Source organism: Balaenoptera acutorostrata, chromosome 10, assembly GCF_949987535.1.
Source record: "Balaenoptera acutorostrata chromosome 10, mBalAcu1.1, whole genome shotgun sequence".
Taxonomy (NCBI): domain Eukaryota; kingdom Metazoa; phylum Chordata; class Mammalia; order Artiodactyla; family Balaenopteridae; genus Balaenoptera; species Balaenoptera acutorostrata.
In genome coordinates this window covers 68,047,261-68,071,218 of record NC_080073.1, presented here as the reverse complement: position 1 = coordinate 68,071,218, position 23,958 = coordinate 68,047,261, and the positions used below count along the sequence as shown (strand labels likewise).

Sequence of the window (23,958 nt, the reverse complement as noted above, 5' to 3'; positions counted from 1 at the left end):
GAGGCTTTTAAAAATATATATATATATATAAGCCACTTGAAAAATGAGCGTAAGATCTGAACAGACCAAAGATTTACACATGCCAAATAATCATACGAGAAAATGCTCAACATCACTTGTCATCAGGGAACTGCAAACCAAGACAACAGTAAGATACTACTAAACATATATTTAGAATGTCTAAAACACAAAACATTAACAGCCAAATGCTGCTGAGATGTGGAACAACAGGAACTCTTACTCCTTTCTGGTAAAAATGCAGATGATACAGCCACTTAGGAAGACAGCCTGCCAGTTTCTTACAAAATTAAAAATCGTCTTATCATATGATCCACGGTCATGTGTCTATCTAGGTTTACCTAGACTTGAAAACTTATGTCCAGATAAAAACCTTCTTGTGAATGTTCATTGCAGCTCCATTCACAACGGCCCAAAACAGGAAGCAACCAAGATATCCTTAAGAGGTAAATGGATACACAAAATGTGGCACATACCCACAAAAGAATATTGTTCAGTAATTTTTTTAAAATGAGCTGTCAGCCATGAAGAGACATGGAAGATTCTTAAATGCATATCGCTAAGTTAAGGAATTTAGTCCGCAAAGGCTACACATTGTATGATTCCAATTATATGACATTCTGAAAAAGGCAAAACTAGAAATGGGGGGTGGGGGGGGGGTTGAATAATTGAAGCACAAAGGAATTTTTAAGGTAATGGAACTAAATGTATGAAACTATAACTCTGGGTCCATGGCATTATGCCTTTTTCAAACCCCATTTAAATGTACAACACAAAGAGTAAACCTTAATGTATAATTTTTTTTAAATGGCCGTATGAGAATCCCAGGATTAAAGACAGAATATGATAAAAGAATCAATTGTATACAACAAATATACTGAACCACTTCACTGAAGTGGTTAAAGGTATAAGGAACTGACCTAAGTAACTTTATTTTTTAATTTTTTTTGATATATTTTTTAACATCTTTATTGGAGTATAAGTGCTTTACAATGGTGTGTTAGTTTCTGCTGTATAACAAAGTGAATCAGCTATACATATACATATATCCCCATATCCCCTCCCTCTTGCATCTCCCTCCCATCCTCCCTATCCCACCCTTCTAGGTGGTCACAAAGCACGGAGCTGATCTCCCTGTGCTATGCAGCTGCTTCCCATTAGCTATTTACTTTACATTTGGTAGAGTATATATGTCAATGCCACTCTCTCACTTCATCCCAGCTTACCCTTCCCTCTCCCCGTGTCCTCAAGTCCATTCTCTACGTCTGCGTCTTTATTCCTGTCCTGTCCCTAGGTTCTTCATAACCATTTATTTTTTTTTTTTAGATTCCATATATATGCGTTAGCATGCGGTATTTGTTTTTCTCTTTCTGACTTACTTCACTCTGTATGACAGATTCTAGGTCCATCCACCTCACGACAAATAACACAATTTCGTTTCTTTTTAAGGCTGAGTAATATTCCATTGTATATATGTGCCACACCTTCTTCATCCATTCATCTGTCGATGGACACTTAGGTTGCTTCCATGTCCCTGCCACCATAAATAGTGCTGCAATGAACACTGTGGTACATGACTCTTTCTGAATTACGGTTTTCTCAGGGTATATGCCCAGTAGTGGGATTGCTGGGTCATATGGTAGTTCTATTTTTAGATTTTTAAGGAACCTCTACACTGCTCTCCATAGTGGCCGCATCAATTTACATTCCCACCAACAGTGCAAGAGGGTTCCCTTTTCTCCACACCCTCTCTAGCGTTTACTGTTTGCACATTTTTTGATGATGGCCATTCTGACCAGTGTGAGGTGACACCTCATTGTAGTTTTGATTTGCATCTCTCCAATGATCAGTGATGTCAAGCATCCCCTCATGTGTCTGCTGGAAATCTGTACATCTTCTTTGAAGAAATGTCTATCCAGGTCCCCTACCCATCTTTGGATTGGGTTGTTTGTTTTTTGATATTGAGCTGCATGAGCTGCTTGTATATTTTGGAGATCAATCCCCTGCCAGTTGCTTCATTTGCAAATATTTTCTCCCATTCTGAGGGCTGTCCTCTCTTGTTTATGGTTTCCTTTGTTGTGCAAAAGTTTTTAAGTTTCATTAGGTCCCATTTGTTTATTTTTGGTTTTATTTCCATTTCTCTAGGAGGTGGGTCAAAAAGGATCTTGCTATGATTTATGTCATAGAGTGTTCTGCCTATGTTTTCCTCTAAGAGTTTTATAGTGTCTGGCCTTACATTTAGGTCTTTAATCCATTTAGAGTTTATGTTTGGGTACGGTGTTAGGGAGTATGCTAATTTCATTCTTTTGCATATAGCTGTCCAATTTTCCCAGCACCACTTACTGAAGAGGCTGTCCTTCCTCCATTGTATATTCTTGCCTCCTTTATCAAAGATTAAGTGACCATATGTGCGTGGGTCCATCTCTGGGCTTTCTATCCCGTTCCATTGATCTATATTTCCGCCCTTGTGCCAGCACCACACCGTCTTGACTACTGTAGCTTTGTAGTATAGTCTGAAGTCAGGGAGCCTGATTCCTCCAGCTCCGTTTTTCTTTCTCAAGATTGCTTTGGGGGCTTCCCTGGTGGCGCAGTGGTTGGGAGTCTGCCTGCCAATGCAGGGGACACGGGTTCGGGCCCTGGTCTGGGAAGATCTCACATGCCATGGAGCAACTGGGCCCATGAGCCACGATTGCTGAGCCTGCATGTCTGGAGCCTGTGCTCTGCAACAAGAGAGGCCGCGATGGTGAGAGGCCCGCACACCGCGATGAAGAGTGGCCCCCGCTTGCCACAACTAGAGAAGGCCCTCGCACAGAAACGAAGACCCAACACAGCCATAAATAAATAAATAAATAAATTTTAAAAATAATCTGTTAAAAAAAAAAAAAGATTGCTTTGGCTATTTGGGTCTTTTCTGTTTCCATACAAATTCTGAAATTTTTTGTTGTAGTTCTGTGAAAATGCCATTGGTAGTTTGATAGGGATTGCATTGAATCTGTAGATTGCTTTGGGTAGTATATTCATTTTCACAATGTTGATTCTTCCAATCCAAGAACATGGTATATCTCTCCGTTTGTATCATCTTAAAAATATGGAACGCTTCATGGATTTGTGCGTCATCCTTGCGCAGGGGCCATGCTAATCTTCTCTGTATCATTCCAATTTTAGTATATGTGCTGCCGAAGCAAGCATGGGTACAGAGTTTCATTTTTGCAAGATGGTCTTTTTTTTTTTCTCTTCTTTTTTTGGCTGCACCACGTGGCTTACAGGATCTTAGTTCCCCAACCAGGGACTGAACCTGGGCCCCCGGCATTGAAAGCACAGAGTCCTAACCACTGGACCGCCAGGGAATTCCCATTTTTGCAAGATGAAAAAAAGTTCTGGAGATGGATGTGGTGATGGTTGTACAACAATGTGACGGTACTTAATGCCACTGAAATGTACATTTAGAAAATGGTTAAAATGGCAAATTTTATGTTATATATGTTTTATAATTAAAAATAAATAGCCAATAAATGTAATAAACAAACAAACAAACAATAAGTGAGTGAGGACATGATGCAGGCACTTTGGAAAACAGTTTGGTAGTTCCTCAAAATATTAAACAGAAAGTTACCGTGACCCTGCAATTCTATTCCTATGTATAATCCCAAAAGAACTTAAAGCATATGTCTACACAAAAGCCTGTAAATGAGTGTCCACAGAAGCCAAAAACATGGAAACAACCCAAATGATACAAAGGAATATTATTCAGCCATAAAAAGGAATGAAGTACCACAACATGTTACAGCACGGATGAACCTTGAAAACATTATGTTAAGTGAAAGAAGCCAGATACAAAAGACCACATATTGTATGATTCCATTTATAGGAAATGTCCAAAATAGGGAAATCCACAGAGAAGGATAGTAGATTAGTGGTTGCCAGGGAATCAATGAGGGGAAGATGGTATTAGGACTAAGTACTAATAGGTACAGGGTTTGTTTGGGGGTGATGGAAATGTTATGGAATTAGATAGTGGCAATGATTGTACAACACAGTAAATCTACCAAAAACCACTAAAGTGTATACTTTAAAGTGGTGAATTTTACATTATGGGAAGTATATCTCAATTTTACAATGCTACAGAAATACGCAGAATATAAAATAAAAGAGATTGATCACATTCTGCCTCGTAGCTCGGTGACTCAGAACGTTGGCCCTGTCCATGCCCTCCTGCCCTGCAAGGCTGCCTGTCCTGGCCTCCACCTCGGTGTGCCCTGCACTCTGGCTGCTCACCAGCCCTTCATCTCCCCCTTGACTCCCCACTTTCTGCCTCTTGGGCAAGGCCTGCTCCTGCCTCACTGGACCCACGCCTCTCCTGGTGGGTTCCCACCACCTACTCAGACCTACCCAAGACTGTCTGGAGGCTGAGACACCAGCCCCTGGAGTCACCCCAGAGGAGCTGCCCAGTGACCAGGACTGCGGTTACAAGTGTGTGTCAGCTGAGGGATACGGTTTCATATAGGAACTTAATTATAGCTCAGGAGTGGAGGAAGGGAGAGGAGCAGTGCAGGCTTCGAGGGGCCCCACAGGAAGCTACCCTGCTCTGCAGCCCAGCGGGTGGCTGCCAGGTCTCACCAGCACTGGGATCCACAGGAAAACAAGTATGATCCAGTGAGGAACACACAGCTTATGGAAATCATCCTGTTCATAAGCATGAATTCCTGGCCCCGCCATGAAACACCAGCCTGCGTGCAGACCAGAGTAGCCCAGAAAAAAGCTGAGATGCCAAGTTTCACTCATCCTCAGGGCTCAGAGGCCTTCTCCTCACCTACGGCCAGAGACCCCACTTTATTCAGTAAGAAGTAAAGGGGAGGCATCGCTTGTTCCTCCCAGACCACCTCAGCTTCCATTTTCTCCCTGGCTCTGAGCTGTTTTTCTAGAATGGAATCTGAGCTGCCAATTCTGAGGATGCTGGGAACATCTTCCCCATGCCTGACTACATGCTCCGATCCCTGCCTACTGGCCAGGGAGGGGCCTTGGAGCAGCTGCTGGCACAGAGGTGTCAGTAGGGCATGGTGGCCGGGTCTGCCAGACCCGTCAAACCACCTGGCCTGGCCACGGCCAGGTAGGGAAAGCAGACCAGCAGAGGTTCATGGAAAGAGCAGGGCCTGGGTGGAGGAGCATATGCTGTCAAGACACAATTCCTTGTCCCCTATTTCCGGCCTATATCCAGGCCCCTTATATAATTTCCAGGCCTCCTCCTGGTCATCTTGGTCGCTGTCTCTGCAAGAAGGCCCCACAGCCACCTGCTATCCCCCCCAAACCTAACACCCAGTTTCTTCTCACTGCTTCAAGACAGAGCCAGGGACCTGGGCCCTCCTCTTAGTCACCCTTCCCAAGACCCCACCCCAGCTTAGGCACGACCTTTCCCATCTCCACTCTGTGTACCTTTTTTTCTGAGCTCCTGAGAGGTTTTTCTCTAAAAGCCATGAAAAGAAACCTTCAGACTGGAGGCAGTATCCTTTCCTGGGTTTGTATGGAAGGAAAAGAAAAGGCAGAGGGGTGGGTAGGGAGAGCAGATGGAAGACAGGTAGCGAGAAACACGGAAAGGGAGAGGCAGAAACACACTTCATGCACCTCTCTGCCGTCCACCCTTTAAGAAACTACACCAAGAAATAACCAGATGGCTCTTCCCAAATGCCTCCCTTTGGGCAAAATGCCTTTCTTTGCTCACTCACAAAAGGCAAGGAAGGTCAGAGAGTAAACAGAGACATAATGAAACCACCTGAAAAATGGGAAAGGCAGGTCACAAAGCTAAAAAATATACCATTTTTGAAAGAAAAAGAATAGGTATACATAGTCATAGTAAAATCTAAAAGAACACAGTCCTTGGCTTGTGAGATCGTTATCCACATTCTTCACCAAAAAATAATAATCAATTAATTGATAGATAAATGAATGAATGAACACAGATCAAAATTTATAGCAGTCGCTTATAGATGGCGTTATGTATGATTTTTTTTTTTTTTTTTTTGGCCATGCCATGTGGCTTGCGGGGTCTTAGTTTCCTAACCAGGGATTGAGCCCACGCCATGGCAGTGAAAGCGCCAAGTCCTAACCACTGGACTGCCAGGGAATTCCCTATGTATGACTTTTAAAATTTATTTTTTTAATTGAAGTATAGTTGATTTACAATATTGTACTAGTTTTGTGTGTACAGCACAATGATTCAGTATTTTTACAGATTATATTCCATTATAATTTATTACAAGATAATGGCTATAATTCCCCATGCTATACAATATACCCTTGTTGCTTATCTATTTTATACACACTAGTTTGTATCTTTTAGTCCCATACCCCTGATTTGTCCTTTCTCCCTTCCTTCTTCCCTTTGGTAACTACAAATTTGTCTTCTATATCTGTGAGTCTGTTTCTGTTCTACATATACATTCATTTGTATTATTTTTCAGATTCCAAACATAAGTGATGTCACACAGTATCTGTCTTTCTCTGTCTGACTTATTTCACGAAGCATAAGATTCTCTAGGTCCATCCACATTGCTCCAAATGGAAGAATTTCATTCTTTTTTATGGCTGGGCAATATTCCATTGTAAATGTATACCATTCTTCTTAATGAATTTGTCTGTTGATGGGCACTTATGTCTCTGTTGATGGGCACTTCCATGTTTTGGCTATTGCAAACGATGCTGCTATGAATATTGAGGTGCATGTATCTTTTTGAATTAGTGCTTTTGTCTTTTCTGGATATATTCCCAGGAGTGGAATTGCTGCATCATGTGGTAGTTCTATTTTTAGTTTTTTGAGGAACCTCCATACTGTTTTCCACAGTGGCTGCACCAATTTACACTCCCACCAACAGTGTAGGAAGATTCCCTTTTCTCCACCTCCTCTCCAACATTTGTTATTTGTAGACTTTTTAATGATAGCCATTCTGACAGGCATGAGGTGACATCTCATTGTAGTTTGGTTTGCATTTCTCCAATAATCAGCGATGTTGAGCATCTTCTCATGTGCCTGTTAGCCATCTGTATGTCTTCTTTAGAAAAATGTCTATTCAGGTCTTCTGCCCATTTTTTGATTGGGTTGTTTGTTTTTTGATATTGAGGTGTATGTGTTGTTTATATATTCTGAGTATTAACCCTTGTCAGTCATATCATTTGCAAATATTTTCTCCCATTCCGTAGGTTATATTTTCGTTTTGTTGATGGTTTCCTCTGCTGTTTAATTAGGCCCTGTTTGTTTATTCTTGCTTTTATTATTATTATTTTTTTTGCCTTAGGAGACTATTCCAAAAACATACTGGTATGATTGACGTCAAAGCGTATTCTGCCTATGTTCTCTTCTATAAGTTTTACGATTTCAGGTCTTACATTTAGGTCTTTAAACCATTTTGAGTTTATTTTTGAATATGGTGTGAGTGAATGTTCTAATCTCATTGTTTTACATGTGGCTGTCCAGTTTTCCCAACACTACTTGTTGAAGAGATTGTCTTTGCTCCATTGTACATTCTTGCCTCCTTTGTCGTGAATTAATTGACCTCAGGTACTTGGGCGTATGACTTATTTCCTTCTCAGTGCTTATCTGTATTTTCCAATTGTCTATAATGAATAACCACTATCTATATAATTAAAACATATTAAAATAAATTAAAAACCACACACAGGGAAATTCTTGTGCTCAAGTACCAGATCCACATCCCAGAAAAGAGAGTTTCCCAGATTTCCACAATCCTGGCACAGGGCCCCTGCGCCTATAGCTGGGCGGAGGAGAGGCCATAACCGCCCCCAGAGCCCAGGCAAGGCCCCCACTGAGATGTCCCTTATGCCTACCTCTTCTGATTCCCAATACCTTCTCTGCACCCCAACCCCTGCCTCCAGTGAGGAAGTGGGAGCAGAAATAAATACAGCTCTCCAAAAATAACCCAGGGATGACAAGGTACAAGAAAGGAGAAAAATGTAATGCCACTGCTGGTTTCAGCCCAGTAAGTCCTGCTGGTCTAGGTAGGGCCCGTCTGAACAGGACAGGTGCCAAGAGCCCCGACTCTCCTACTGCCTCTGCTCACAGCCTGCGGATGCCTACTTGCACCCATTCGTACATGCCTGGAAAGCCCAGGCTAAGGGGACATGAGCAGGGAGAGCAGAGTCACTGAATTGAGAACAAGGGCTCCAAAGGGCTCAACCCCAGCTCCGTCATTTGTCAGCTGTGTGACTTGAGCAAATTGTTCAACTCTGATCCTATACCTCCTCATCCAATACCCACATCTTGCAGGCTGGTGTGAGGGCGAGTGAGCTCCTCCGTGGGGTAATGCCTGGCCCAAGGGAGAATGTGAATAAAGGCAATTTCCCTTCCCCCCTTCTCTCCATATGTGCACACCTGGGCCATCTTCTCTTTCTCCTCTCCCTTCACCAGGCTGGAAGCGGGCTGATTAATCACTTGGAGCAGTGATTGTTTTCTGCTCCTACAAGTCCCTCCCACCCTACATGCCTGGCCCACCAGTTGGCTGGTTATTTCTTACGGTTCTAGGGGGTTTGCTCACTGCCTTGGAGCAGATCCAGGGAGCCACTAAGCACAGTCCTTCTCAGGGCCTCCTCTGCCCCCTGACCTGGAATGAGGCTCTGCAGGGGGTCCCAAAGCCTGCCAACACTTTGCTTCTGCCCAGTGGCCAACAAGAGACTCCGCTGTGCTTGAAAGCAGGGAGTGTTCTCTGAAGCCAACATTAGTCTGGCCAGTCAAGCAGGTACTTTCGAAGCTGGAAGAACTGGATTTGGCCAGCCACCCCTTTGTGGGGAGGCCCTGCTGTATGGCGATCAAAGAAGCGGGCTTCACTCACCTGGGTTCAAATCTTAGCTCTGCCACTTACTAGCTGTGCAGCTTCAGGCGACTTTCCTAACCAGTCTGAGCCTTAGCATTCTCATCTGTGGAAGGGGTACGATGATTCCTACCTCTCAGGGTGTGTGGATTAAACAAAGTGATGCATGTAAAGTGATTAGCACAGTGCATTCAACACATGAGAGCCATATTCTACTCAGCTACTGGTGTCTACTGACTTCTGCAGGGGATGGAAAGGGGATTAGATACAGGTGAGCCCAGCTCCTGAAGAAGCCACAGTCTGATGTCGGAGGCTAGCATGCAGGCAGTAACTACACCATAATATACCACGGCAGGTGCCAAGCCAGAGGTGTGAGAAGGGAGCCTTACTAGACCCCCAGTGGAGGAAGCAGGGAGAAGGAGGCAATTGAGAAAAACTGCCAAAGCCAAAAATCTCAGTTGTCTCCACTGAGCTTCAACCAAAGGGAGGGGCAACAACTGAGGAAGGGGTCCTAGAGGGAACACGTCAGCTTTCTGACTGTTCCCCATGAAACAACTTCCCAGATGGCTCTGGGGTAGGCTAGTGCCAGGGCCACTCTGTGGGAAGAGGGCCACTCAGGCTGGCCATCTAGCCACCCTTCCATCCAACAAGTGCTTGGTGAGCCTCTCTGCACAAGGCACTTGCCCCTCAAGGAGCCAGTTTCTAGAGAGAAGAACTTTGATGGTGGCTAATGAACACCCCTCAGGACTGAGGACGTGACCGTGCAAGGCAGGCTGCTCCCCTGTGACTCAGCAAGGTCTCTGACTCATAGAGAACATTGGATGGATGGACTGGTTCTTTCTCAAGACGGAAGCAGGAAGCAGAAAGGAAGGCAAGGTTTAGGCTTCAGTCCACAGAGAGGAAGCAGCACATGGGCAGAAGCCCTGGGAGAGCTGGAACCAGCTCGTGAGAGGTACCCCTTGGCTATCTACAAGGTGCCAGGTTGGGGATACAAAAGTGAGTCCAAAACACAGGGTCCTGGTAGTGCAGAGGACGAGGCCACCCTAGGCTTGCCAGGGACAGAGGCAGGCCTGGGCCTGAGTGCAGATATGCTTACTGGATCAGGGAATGGGCTAGAAAACAGACAAAATATTTTTCTAAAAGGTGACACACTGCAAGGATTATGAAAGGCAAACTGTAAGTAGGTGCTGTAAATACACTGGGGTGTTAAGAGGCCAAAAAGAAGTCACAGCAATCACACACTATAATAGAATATAAGCAGGGCTAGATTAATACAATGTTGATTGGATGCAGTCTGCAGTTTGGGAATTTATTTACCTAGTGATTTTCACTTGGGAGATCAAAATTATTATTGGTCATTTTGTTTATTACCAAAGATTTTTCATGTTTTCAATGACAATCTATTTGGTGCCATTATTTAAAACAAGCTCTGGACAGAGTCACCTAGGACTAACTATAAAATCGGAGACATAGGCATGGAGGATTTAATCCATGGAGACAATCTGTACCTGGCCCCTAGATGACAATGAAGCTGACAAAGTGTCATTTTGGAAGCTTGCCAGAGCACCTGAACTGTCATGGGGTCACTATCCAGGGAGAGTGGCTTTTCAAGCTGGACTTACTTGACCTTTTGGAATCTGTTTCTTAGAAATCCCAGCCATACCGTGAGGACCTAGAAGAGCAAGAGTCCTGAGGTTTGGAATGGTCACTCCCAGGAACGAGAGAATCAGTGGCTCAGGGACGTGGGGGGCCTATGAATGCTGGGAGCCTAGGTGACGGCCACAAACGTGCAGTGGCACCGGTTCACGTGCTCCTCCTTTCTCGGGCAGTCCCCAGGCACCTGGCTGAGTGTAGGGATGAAGGCAAGCTGTGGTGCTGCTCCAGGCAGGGAAGGGCAGGGAGACGAGGGGGCTGTGAAGAAAGCATTTTAGGTGGGCAACGGTCGGCTCCACACTGGGTAGACAGTGGGAGGGGGGCGGGGGCAGCCTCGAGGCCTGGAGATCCTCATGGGGCTGAGGAGGAGGGGGAGGGAAGTGAGGACCCCCAGAAACCACCCCAGAGCTGTCTTTCTAGGCACACAGCTCCATACCTGCACTGACAGTGGAACTGCTTTTATTATCAGAAAAAGGAGGGTGCTCTTTTTCCCCTCTTCTAATGTTTTAAGCTGCCTATGTTTACCTGCTGATACCCCATAGGTACCACGTGACAAATATTCTACAGAAAGGGATTGATGAACACAAACATAAAGGCAGAAGGGTGGTGAGAGGAGGGAGGGAAGGAGGGAGAGGGGAAGGAAGAAAGGAAGCAAGGGAGGGGGGGAGGGAGGGAAGAAGGAAGGATGGGCCATGTAGAGAGATTTTACAGCATTTCAGGGTCAATGGCGATCTGGTCCCCAATCACGTTTCTGACCTCATCTCCCATTCTCTTCCTCCCTCACTGCTCCAGCCACCTCACTTCCTGACTCTTCCTCCAACACACCAGCCATGTTCCTGCCTCAGGGCCTTTGCACTTGCTTTCCCTCTGCCTCTAAGATTCTTCCCACACATGGCTCACTCTCCTCTTTCGGCTCAAATATAACCTTCTCAGCGAGGCCTTCCTCAAGCCCTCTATTTAAAACTGCAACTGGACGTCCCTGGTGGCGCAGTGGTTAAGAACCCGCCTGCCAATGTAGGGGACACGGGTTCGAGCCCGGGTCCAGAAAGATCCCACGTGCCGCGGAGCAACTAAGCCCGTGCGCCACAACTACTGAAGCCCGCGCGCCTAGAGCCCGTGCTCCGCAACAAGAGAAGCCACCGCAATGAGAAACCCGTGCACCGCAACGAAGAGCAGCCCCCGCTCACCACAACTAGAGAAAGCCCGTGTGCAGCAACGAAGACCCAACGCAGCCAAAAGTAAATGAAAATAACTAAATAAAAATTTTTATAAATAAATAAATAAAACTGCCATGACCTCTTTCCTACTTTATTTTTCCATACAGCATTTCTCACCATCTGACATGCTATTTACTTAATTCTGGTTCCCTCCCCTTTCCCCAGCACAACTACCATGAGAGCAGATCTGTTTATCTGCTTTGTTCATTCCTGCATCCCTAGTGCCTAGAACAGAGCCTAGCATGTAGGAAGTACCCAATAAATAGCCACTGAATGAATGGAAGGAAGGAGAGTGGAGAGAAAGATGGAGTTGGAGTCAGATTTAAGCTAATCCTGGATCCTCAACAATCTGAAAGAAACTATTACCATCTGAGTGAAGGTGTGGGGGAGTTCCAAAAGCAAGGAGCAGATGCTATCTGAGCCTTCTCTTTTGCTCCCAAGAACTCCCGAAAAGGTTCCCCCAGAGAGCATATTGTCTTAAATATTAGTTTGCAGAAAGTCTGGACCTAGAATCTCCAACATAGCCATGAAAGGGATGCTCTAAGACTGCCTTAAAATAAGAACAAGGATCAGCCAAGTCACCACCTGTGCTTGGAGGCGGATGACCCCTGTAGTAGTTTCCTGTTGCCACTGTAACAAATTACCACAAACTTAGTGGCTTAAAACAAAACATTTATCCCCTTAGAATTCTGAAGGTCAAAATCCAAAATTAGTTTCACTGGACCAAAATCAAGGTATTGGCAGGGCCACACTTCCTCCAGAGGTTCTAGGGGAGCACTTGTTTCCTTGCCTTTTCCAGCGTACAGAGCTGCATTCCTTGCATTCCTTGGCCTCTTCCCCCATCTTCAGAGCCAGAAGATCTTGCTGCAGTAGCCACTCTGCCTTCTTCTGTATCAGATCTCCCTTTGCCTCCCTCTTCAAAGGACAATTGTGATTGCACTTAGGGCCCACTAGGATAATCCAGGATAATCTTCCCACCTCAAGTTCCTTAACTTAGTTGCATCTGCAAAGTCCATTTTGCCATACAAGGCAGCATCCACAGGGCCCAGGGCTTATGGCCTGGATATCTTTGGGGGCCATTACCCAGTCCACCACCATGAAAGACAGGAGCCAAGAGTTTGGGAGAAACACAGTTCAGACCTCTGGTCCACTGGAAAGAAGAGTCAGATCGGGAGCCTTGGCAAGGTCCTGGGCCAGAGTCTTTCTTTTGCTGTAACTAGGGGGCGGGGAGTTATTTTCATGCAACTGAGCATTTTGGTCCTTGGAGGGCCTCCTTAGAAGAGAAGGGTAGTTTTCTCTTCTCCAACCTGATGTCCCCAATGGACCACTCAGAAATCCATCCCGGGATGCACATGCTGACGGTCAAGGGGAACCCAGCAGGATCTCTGGACTGTCCTGAAGGCTTTTTTTTTTTTTTTTTGGACTGTCCTGAAGGCTTTTAAGGAGGGGAAGCTGCAAAGAAATGGTGTGGGTCAGACGAACAAGCTCGGTTTCAGGGATGGCAGGTAAGCTTTTTCCCATGAGACCTGCCTGGGGTGGAGGGTTCTGAGAACCCATCTGGGTTGCCTGCTTGTTTGGAAAAAGGGATGATCAGTGAGCTCTGGGTTCTGGCAAGTTCAAGGACAGCCTGTTTGTGAGGCGAGTGGGCCCGCAGACGACTGTGTCTGCAGGGCAGCCTGCCTGGCTCCTGCTGCCACCAGGAGAGCAAAGCTGGCTTGTACTTCCATCAGAGCGGTGACCAAGAAGCTCCACGCCGCTGAGGTCACAATTCTTGGATGAGGGAAGTGCCAAAAGCAGTGACAAGGATCAAAGAGTTACAGCAGATTACAAATGAAAGAAACGAAAATCTGTTTTTAGGTACCTATCAATATAATAATATAGAAATGAACTTAAACATGAGGTAGTTTCCCCATAACACCTGGGAGCCTCTCCCTTCAGGATCCTCCCCATGGGAGAACTCTTTCGAAGCTGCGTGGCTATGAGCTGTGGATAATTCAGTAATGGTCTCGGGAGAGCTGCTGAGATGACGCCAAGGCCCGGGAGAAGTCAGGCTTGGCAGATGGGACTTGAAAGAAAAAGAAGGGCCACGCACTGCCTGGAACCCCAGGAACTGTTGAGCAGCAGATGAAGACTCCCCGTGCTCAGGCTGGGCTTCCAGTGCCATGGCCCGGTGTCAACCAGGGAGGGAACCAGTGCAGGAAGGCACTTCCTCCTGAGCTCAGCACCCCAGAGCCTCGGCTCCGTGAAACCAGCACTTACCGAGGTGCCTAGATCTCTAAGTCACGACCCCACTCACTGAGCGCTAAGAGTCACACCCAGGTCTGCCCAACAGCAATGCAGCTCCTGCACTTCCCCAGGCATCTTCTCAGACAGAAAGAGTCACAGAGACAAGGCAGGAGCACGAGGTGCTAAAACCCGGCAGGCAGGGCCCCGGGAACCGCAGAAGCAGCCAGCCGCACGCTAAGTCTGGAGACCCGCGGAGAGCAGAGGCTTTGCTGGGTCTCAAGCAGCTCCTCCAGCCTCATCCTCCATCACTCTTTTTGCTGTTTTCCCCCTCGACCCCCTTCTTTCCTCCTCTTTATCCCTCTCCCCACCATCCTCTCATTTGTCCCCTTCTTTCTTCTCACTCTTCTCCTCACTTCCTCATGGTCTGATACTGAAACTGAAGTGTTTTTGAAACACTGTCAGTGGTGTTACATGAAGCTTTATTTTTCCTACTTTTTATTTAATAAATTATGATTGACTTTTTAATGTGTCTTGACAATAAAACCTAAATTTAGTTGCCTTTTTTTTTTTTTTTTTTTTTTTAATTTTATTTATTTATTTATTTATGGCTGTGTTGGGTCTTCGTTTCTGTGCGAGGCAAGCGGGGGCCACTCTTCATCGCAGTGCGCTGGCCTCTCACTATCGCGGCCTCTCTTGTTGCGGAGCACAGGCTCCAGACGCGCAGGCTCAGTAATTGTGGCTCATGGGCCTAGTTGCTCGCGGCATGTGGGATCTTCCCAGACTAGGGCTCGAACCCATGTCCCCTGAATTGGCAGGCAGATTCTCAACCACTGCGCCACCAGGGAAGCCCGCCTTTTTTTTTTTTTTTTTTTTTAACTTTGGGTTTATTTATTTATTTATTTATGGCTGTGTTGGGTCTTCATTTCTGTGTGAGGGCTTTCTCTAGTTGCAGCAAGTGGGGGCCACTCTTCATTGCAGTGCACGGGCCTCTCATTATCACGGCCTCTCTTGTTGTGGAGCACAGGCTCCAGACACGCAGGCTCAGTAATTGTGGCTCACGGGCCTAGGTGCTCCACGGCATGTGGGATCTTCCCAGACCAGGGCTCGAACCCGTGTCCCCTGCATTGGCAGGCAGCTTCTCAACCACTGCGCCACCAGGGAAGCCCCTAGTTGCCTTTTAATTTTTGTGAGCCCTTTTATTTTTGTGAGCCCTCTGGTGTATTGGCATCCCTAAATAACACGTGTGTGTGTGCGTGTGTGTCACTCCACCCATGCTCTGGGTACTTAATCAGTGTGGCTGACAGCTCAAAATCAATTAATTTTAACAGCAACCAGAGGAACTCAGATTATATATGAGGAAGAATTTCCTCATACTTAGACTACTGCAGTAATCTCCTACCTAACCTCTCTACCTTCATTCTTTCTCCATTTAATCCACCTTTTTGCACTATTAACATAATCACTCCTTGCTCTAAAACCATCAATGGCTACCCACTGCCCAAAGAACACAGAGTACAAATTCCCTCACCTGGCATTAAATGGCTTCTATCAACCTACTAGGAATTTCCTAACAGTGGTTTCCAGGAATGGAAATTGTGAGAAAACACTTTTCTCCTGGAAGTATTCATATACAGGCCAGGTTATCTCACATAAGGAATGCTAAAAAGAAGTAGTAGCTGGTCTCCAAGGAGGCCTCTCTCCCTCCCAGTGAACCGTGCCTCTTGTTGTTCATACCCTTGTGTAGCCCTCTCCTGAATCTGAGCCGGTCCTATGACCAAGAAAACACAAAGTGACATTGTGTGACTTCCAAGATTAGGTCATAAGAAACCTTGCTATTTACGCCTGGATCTCTCAATACACCCCCTCTTGGGATATTTCTGCTCAGAACAGCTGCCATGTTGTGAGAGGCACAAGGCACATGGAGAGGCCACATGTAGGCACCCTAGTCAACAGCCAGCATCAGTGCCAGCCATTTGAGGGAGCCAGTGTGGACATCCAGCCCAGGTGAGCCTTCAGATGACTCCTGCCCTGGCCTCCACTTGACTACAACAACATGAGAGACCCCAAGTGAGAACTGCCCAGCTGAGCCCAGTCAACCCACAGAATCATGAAAAATAATAAAGCGCCAATTCCACTTAAGAATGTCCTAGATGAGCCAATAAAAACTAACTTTATTAAATCATGACCCTTCAGTACATGTCTTTTATTTTTATTTTTTTTAGGCCATGCCACACAGCATGCGGGATCTTAGTTTCCCAACCAGGGATTGAACCTGTGCCCCCTGCAGTGGAAGCCCAGAGTCTTAACCACTGGACCACCAGGGAAGTCCCCGGAGTACATGTCTTTTAAATATCCTATGTAACAAAACAGGAGTTCCATGATTGTTTCAAGAAAAAGCAATTGTGCAATTGTTTGAGTTGCAAGCTAAACTAGCCACATTTTTTCATGAAACACCATTTTTACTTGAAAGAAAAGAATAACAGACAAATAAATTATGATTACTTAGATCGGGTATTTGACAAACTTTCTCTTGAAAATGAATGAAGTGAGACTGTCAGTTCAAGAAAAGAAACTGACAGTATGTTACCAACAATAAAAATCAAGCTTTCAAGAGAAAATTCAAATTATGGAAAACTTGTATCCACCACTGTGAGCTTCACAGCTTGCCAATACTTGAAGGCTTTTCTGATGAGATCAGTGGTCTTAATATGATTTACTGACATTGTAAAATGAAGCATGTCAACATTTAGATCTATATAACTCAGTAAACCAATTATTTCTCAATGACCAATTCAAAGTAAAAGATCCATTCAAAGTGCAAGATGGGCCAATGGATTATAATGCCACAAAGTATGAAAAGTTTGTTGGTAAGATTTCAGACTCCACATTCCAACTAACCTTTAAGAAACTACCACTCATCCAGTTTTGGTATAGTAACAAAGAAGAATATCCACAATTATCTGCAAAAGCTATTAAAATATCCCTCTCCTCAATTACATATCTGTGTGCAGCCAGATTTTCTTCATATCCTTCAGCTAAAACAATGTACTTCAAGAGACTGAACACAGAAACAGTTATGAGAATCCAGTTCTCTTCTATTAAACCAGACATTAGTAAAAATGTAAAACAATGTCACTCCTCTCAACATTTTTGTTTCGGAAAATAGCTATTTTTCATTAAAAATGTCATTTATGATAAATGTAATGGATTTATTATTATATCAAATGAATTCATAAATTTGTAATTTTTAAAACTGCCTCAGTTTTAATTTCTAATACAGTAAACAAAAGTTCTTGAGGTCCTTAACAATCTTTTTTTAATAGTTTTTTTAAACAAATTTATTTTATTTATTTATTTATTTTTGGCTGCGTTGGGTCTTTGTTGCCGCATGCGGGATTTCTCTAGTTGCGGGGAGCGGGGGCTACTCTTTGTTGCGGTGCGCGGGCTTCTCATTGCGGTGGCTTCTCTTGCTGTAGAACATGGGCTTTAGGTGTGCGGGCTCAGTAGTTGTGACTCTCGGGCTCTAGAGCACAGGCTCAGTAGTTGTGGTGCACGGGCTTTGTTGCTCCACGGCATGTGGCACCCTCCCGGACCAGGGCTCGAACCCGTATCCCCTGCATTGGCAGGCGGATGCTTAACCACTGTGCCTCCAGGGAAGCCCACTTAACAATTTTTAAGAGCATAAAGTTGACTTCAAAATAAACCAGCTTTCTTTCAAGGTGGCCAATCTGACACCCAGTTTCTTCAGGGACAAAGCCAATCCTCAGGGATGACTTGCTCCTATAAATGAGTATCCTTGTACAGCACCATGTTTTTAGTACCCACTGAGTCTCTAATGTCTAAAAAATCTTTCTGTGCATATGTCTTCTCTCACCAACTAGGTTCCACTTACTTGGGCCATGGGGACAGCCAAGGACTACGTCTGAAACCATCTGTCACAGCACCTGGCCCACAAAAGTGCCTCAGATGGGAAAGACTAAGATGACAACACCAGTTTTTTGAGATTAACACTGAAAAAATCTGATAAACCTATAGCCTCATCTTTGCCAGTGGAAACTAAGAAAGAAAACTTCTAGCTGGGGCTGGGAGCTCAAAGCTAAGGGATTAACTGGACAACCAACCCTGGACATGGACATAGGTGCCACTGTGGCTAGCTGCTGCTCAAACAAATGACAAAGCGAATCGAGTCAACGCAGCAGCTCTCCCTGCTAAGGGGGAACTTCTCTCTCGTCTCCTCTCAGAGAACCTCAGAAGCCTCCCAAACCCTCCTTCTTCCGCCTTCACATTTCCTTCAGAGGAAAGGACTTGGTATGGGTTTGAGAACAGGAGGGGCCCCCGCCTCAGGCCTTCCTGCAAGATCCACAAACAACCCGACCCCCGCAGACTGACAGACACATGGGCTCAGCACCCTGTTTGGCAACAGGAAAACTCACGGGGTGTTAAAGGCAGAGAAAGGGAAGTGAAGCCCATAAACAGCTGGTAGAACCACTGAGCTTCAGAGACTAAAGCAAATCAGAGAAGAGCCCCACGTTTCCCCTGGCCCCCAGCAGGGACCCCACCATGGCCTGGCTTCTCAGATAGTTGGGACAACGAAAATCAAATTCCCTGGAGTGCCCCTTCTGAGAGTTTACAAAACCTGCCAGGCATCCTGAGAGCAAACAGGGAAACAGCAATGCAAAGCACAGAGCATTGTTCTGACTCTCGTGAGGACCCAATATCCCAGCAGAGATGGAAGAAACAATTCCGTGTATCATGCCCAGCTCTCTCTCATACATGCCAGCAAACTACAGACCCATGAGACAGGGACAGAATCTGGTTTTTCACTATCATCATTTTCCAAGTGCCTAGTAATGTACCTGGCACATAGCAGGCACTCAAAAATGTTTGTTACACAAATGAAAGAAAATAATGGACACTATCTTTGAGGCCTGGCACCTGAATAATATGGGCAGAGAAGAAAGTTTGTACATTTATTCATTCAACAAATACTTAGCATCTCCTCTGTGCCAGACACTGTCCTAGACACAACAGGAAACAAAATCAGTCCCTGCCATTATGGAGTCTATGTTTCAGTGGGTGTAAAGGTGAAAATCTTAATGCTCCTCAAAAAAAACCACATAAGCCATAGATTCAATAATTATTTAATAAGTGCCCACTATGTGCAAGTACCAGATGCAGTGACAGGCTCCTGGGATCTGGGACTCAGCGCTAGTGAAACCATTTCATCTGAGATGTGTCCGTCAGTTGTCAGAGGCCCCTGGGTAAGGAAAATGGGATTACCTCTTTGGTGCATCTGTCCTCATCTGTTGGTGAACAGAAGCCACTGCGTGAGTACCACGTGCATACCCCAAAACACCACACAACGCTGCGGGATAGAAAGAAACCCAACAACTTTAGCTGAGAGGCACCAGGGGTCAGAAAAGCAGCTCTGATACATTATAATTAAACATCAGGGCTCAGAGAGTGCTCCTAAGGCAAGCTGGCTCCTCCTCTGTCCCTCACCCCCACACCCCCCACCCCCCAGAGATGTTGTGATTCTGTGCCTGAGTCAGCAAATATTTCCCAACCCTGGAAGTAGTCTGCTCATTTCCAAGTAAGCAGACACCGGCTTTGCTGATTCTATCAGCGTGGGGCAGGAGGAGCTGGCAAGGTGAAGAAGAAGCCGGAGCCCAACACCCCCCCACAGGTGGCAGCTCCTAAATGGAGACGCCCTGAGTCATGCTTGTTCTTTGACCAAAGCCCAGTGGAGACGGCACTGGAGTCACACCCTAATCACCAGCCTCTGAGCTGTGAAGGCCAAGAACCATATGCCTAGGAAGAAGACCCACGTATGTGAAACCTGATACAAGGGGCCGTTTCCTCCCTGCCGGGCTCAAGCAAGTGCCTAGCTCTCCTGACACCACAGAACTCAGCGGCAAGTAGCTCCTCCCTCTGGATCCAAAGGCACAGAGGAGGGCCTGTATTTTAGCTTCCCAGTCCGCAGGTAACACCCTAGGAGGTGGGCCTCTGTATTTGGTGACAGAATACAGCTGAAACCTTTAGAAGCGACAGGGCCAGCCCCTCCTGAGAGAAGCTGCGCCATCCCAGGACATGCCAGGAGCCGCAGGCCCTGAGGACAGTTTGCACAACAGCCAGGACATCTGCATTCTATCCAAAGAAGAGGCCTACCAGCTTCCCAGGCCAGCGCCCAACAATGGCTGTCCTCTCACCAGGCCCAGGGGGATGGGGTCTGAGGGACCACAGGTGAGGCTGGAAGGCTGAGTGAGGGCAATTCTTCCTGAGTGGGTGGAGGCACACAACAAAGAAGGAGGAAAGCAAGGAGAAAGGCAGCCAAACAAACGAGCGGTTCATTAAACTAAGGAGTTAATGGGCTACACCATCTGTAGGATAATGTCAGGGGCCTGTCTGCCCACCCCTTTGAAAAAGAGAGGCAGGCCGACCCAAGCTCTGCAAAAGTCACCGAATGGGCACTTGGTAATTGATGATCATGACTACCCACGGGGAAGATGACGTGGTGGACAAACTGCAGAAGCTATCTGGCCAGAGCTTCTGGTGCCCAAGCTGCTCCCCAACGACTGGTCCTGACGTCCTCTCAAGCCCTTCTCACCTGCTGCCTCAGTAGAGAACACTATCAATGGGTAAGCAGACAGAGGAGTAGCAAACGGCTCAAAAGAGTCAGGTACAGTCCTGGGGAGCCACAGGCTGGACTAAATTACCACCAAATACACAACCCCAACTTCATCAGAATGACCCATTAAAGCCCCAAAGGGATGTTTTCCATTGGAACAAGGAACCCCTTTTGGTCCAGTCTGCCCTACTCCCCCCACCGCCCAAGTGCTGCTTAGGAGAGGGCTCAAAGGGTTAGTGGAGAGGGCACTGGCTCAGCCATCCACGACCCTACCCCTTTCACAGAAAAGGGTCTGTGCACAAGAGGGTTCCAAAACTTTAAAGTCTCGTCTGGCTGTTTCAGTTGGCTCTCTACCACAGTTCCTGAAGGCTGCCAATTCTGTGTCCAATACTGGCTCAAAGACAGAGAGCACGATCCTCAAAAGAGGAGACCTAGAAACCCGGAGCCCGGTGAAACAACAGGCCTTCATTTCTGAACTGAGAGTGGGTCACGCTTTCAGAATCCTCCAAAATCAGACTGGGCAGAAACAAAGGATATGTTATTTCCTGAAGATCTCTCTAGGGGACCAACGCCAAATAAAGGAGCTCAAATTGAACGCATCTGTAAAGAACTTTCAGCCTGGCAAGAAGGTTAAAGATCCAGACGCACCGTGAAGGTGGTGGGTTCTCTAGCCGCAGAGGGGATGATCCCTCTCTGCGACTGGAAGCAACTCAAGTTCCTGACACCATCTTCCTAATGCAGCCCCACAACCTGTCCAGGCAGATACTGACTGGCTACTCCTGGGCAAAGGGAACAGGACTTCAGTGTCAGCCTCTCTCTCTTAGAGCCACAGGAAATGAAGCTCCCAAGGAAAACAGAGGGAGAAGAACCTTCAAGAGAACCTGCTCAGTGATCGACATCAGAAGCCCAAGACACATTCAGAGATGCGTGAGGGAAAAATCAGCAGGTGGTTCGAGCCACCAATAACAAAAGGGACAGATACCTGCCAGCCCCAGGGCTATCAGGCTGGCAATCTATTTCAAAACTCAAACAGGAAAAAAAATGTTCTGGAGCCAGTACAGAGGAAAAGGTTGAGGACCACAGGCATTCTCTGGGGCATAGATTCTGGAAACTTCTCTTAGCTCTCTGGGATAGGGCATAGGGTGGAGGGTGGGAATCAGGGCACAGATAGGCTGGGGTATCATGGTTTAAATGTGTACAGTACATCCAGAGTGTAAAGCCACAAAGCCCTGTTTCCTGGAAGGGGAAAAGAGTTGGATGAGGCCTCCAGCTACCCCTGGCATACACCCAATTCAGCGGCTGGTCTCTTCTCAAAGGTTCCTGGAAGTCAACAGACCCATAAAGGGGAAGTACTAAAGCTGAGATTGGAAGAATGGTCTACAAATTGGACATTATCCCTGATGCAACACCCCAGTAAATTCTCCCACACAAACATTACCTGCTATTTACCTCAGACATTCAGCGCCTTACTTCAATCAGGGGCTGAACACCCACACGCCCACTCCACGGGTATCTCAACTGCGGGTCATGGGAAAGCAAAGTAGTGTCTGCAGCTAATGCTTCTCCCAGAAGCAGAGGCAAGGAACTGGGAAGGAAGGGGAGGTGGATGACAGGAATGCAGAGGACATGGCTGATTGGAAAGAAATCAGAGAGTGGGGCAAAAACAGGGCTTCTGGGGGGAACCTGGGTAGGAGGGGCTTAGGTAGACAGGGATTGCAGGCACGGGCTGAAAAAGCCCAGTAACATCGCGAGGAAGATGATGCGGACGGGTGATACTGAGAGGGGCCAGGCAACGGGGGAAAAAGAGGACAGGGATGGGAAAAGAGAGAGAAGACACAGGGCAAGGATGGGAGGACGAAGACAGGAGACAAGGATAACGAGGGGGACAGAGAAGATCTCCAAGGAGACCCTGGGTAGAGAGGGCAATGAATTTGGGGACACCAGAAAAGATATGAAAGAAGAGATCAGAGGCAAGGCTGGGTAGTGGGAGAGGACCTAGAGCCTGAGATCGGGCTCTCAGAACACAGAAGTGGGAGGAGACGGAGACACGAGGCCCAAAAGGGGGCACAGAGTCCGGGGGTTGGGGGGAGGCCCGTGGTTCGGGCTCAAATATTGATGGGCGTCCAAAGGCTGGGGGCGCAGGGGAAGCGGGGCGGGGTGCCAGGAGAGCAACGGACGACCGCGACCCGCCCGGGCCAGAGCGACAGGAAGCGGCAGCCGCTCGGTCCGCCGACCCCTGCGACTCTCCCCACTCCACTCCCCGCCGGGCCTTCCGCCCCAGCCGCGTTGCCCGCCTCAGCCCGGGCCCGCTGCTTCCCTCCGCTGCTTGCCTACCCGCTTCCCCGGACCCGGACTGACCTGTGCTAGCTGCCCTCCGCGCCACCGCCGCCGTCCCGCAGGCTCCGTAAGATCCTCCGGCTCCTGCCAAAACTTTTCCCATTAATCCCCAGATCCGCGGCGGCCGCGGCGGCCGCGGCGTCACACGCTGCGCGGCCTGGCCCCGCCCCCGCCAGAGTGACGTCACCCCGCAGCCCCGCCCCGCCCCTCTCTCCACGCCCCCTTCCGCCCCGGTCGCGGCCAATCACCGCGCCTCCTGGAGTCGCCCCTGATTCTGCCACTCCGCCCACCAGCACGCTGACCCGGGCCCGCCTGCAGCGCCCTCTGGTGCGGGACGAGGGCGCGGCAGCTCAAGGAGGAGCTGAGTAGGAAGCTCCAGGGCCAGTGAAGCAAATCTGGCAAGTATCACAAAAGAGAATTTAAAGCTGGAAGGGAACTTAGAGATCATCTCGTACAGTCTCCTCAAACTTCCAGTGAAGAAACAGTCCCAGAAAAGGTGCGTGACTTGCAGTGAGAAGCAATGCTGAGGCTAGAACCTGGATATCCAAATTCCACTGGAGAAGACTGTGCTCCCTGTAATTTTCACAAAAGGGCTTTGCTCCCTCAAGAGGCTTCTGCAACTAGAAATTTATGGTTCTGGATTTCTTACCTATCTTCCTATTTATCTAATACACTTGCCCACCTAAATGGGGAGCACCCTCCTTACTGTTGTAGAAAATTCTGTTCTCGCTTCTTAACCCAGGTCTTTAGGACCTGGAGGGGACGTGTTATCCCAACCTTCAGATATACCATGAAAAGGTACCCAGCAGCTGGGGGGCAGTATGGGAGAAGAAGATGGGTTTGCCATCTGGCAATGAACAAAACTTGACTCTATAGGTGTATGATCAATGGGTAACTTCCTCCTTTCCAACATCTTTAAAATAAAGATTACCTCTCCCCCTCTCTTATACTCCTAGATATCTGAATAGTAGAACTATGAGTGCTTTTTTTTTTTTTCTTTCTGCTTCTCTTTTTTTTTTCTACTTTTTGAAATGAATGTGCAGTACTTTTTTTTTTTTTTTTT

The 23,958-nt window shown here is 47.0% G+C and overlaps 1 protein-coding gene and 1 non-coding gene across 4 annotated transcripts in view; both read right to left on the bottom strand.

The window, feature by feature from the left end:
- PPARD (peroxisome proliferator activated receptor delta) overlaps positions 1–23,058 on the bottom strand; it is an 83,427-nt gene extending 60,369 nt beyond the window's left edge. For 2 of the 3 annotated variants that reach the window (XM_007197988.2, XM_007197987.2), the window contains exons 1-2: positions 22,917–23,058; positions 19,211–19,295 (exon numbers count right to left, since the gene is read on the bottom strand). The gene's annotated coding sequence lies outside the window, so the exon portion shown is untranslated. The remainder of the gene's footprint in view (positions 1–19,210; positions 19,296–22,916) is intronic. The other variant, XM_007197989.2, reaches the window with a different exon arrangement.
- LOC114235954 (U6 spliceosomal RNA) lies at positions 3,101–3,207 on the bottom strand. Its single transcript, XR_003622024.1, has one exon. It is a non-coding gene; the product is annotated as a U6 spliceosomal RNA (small nuclear RNA).
- Positions 23,059–23,958: the final 900 nt, after the last annotated feature.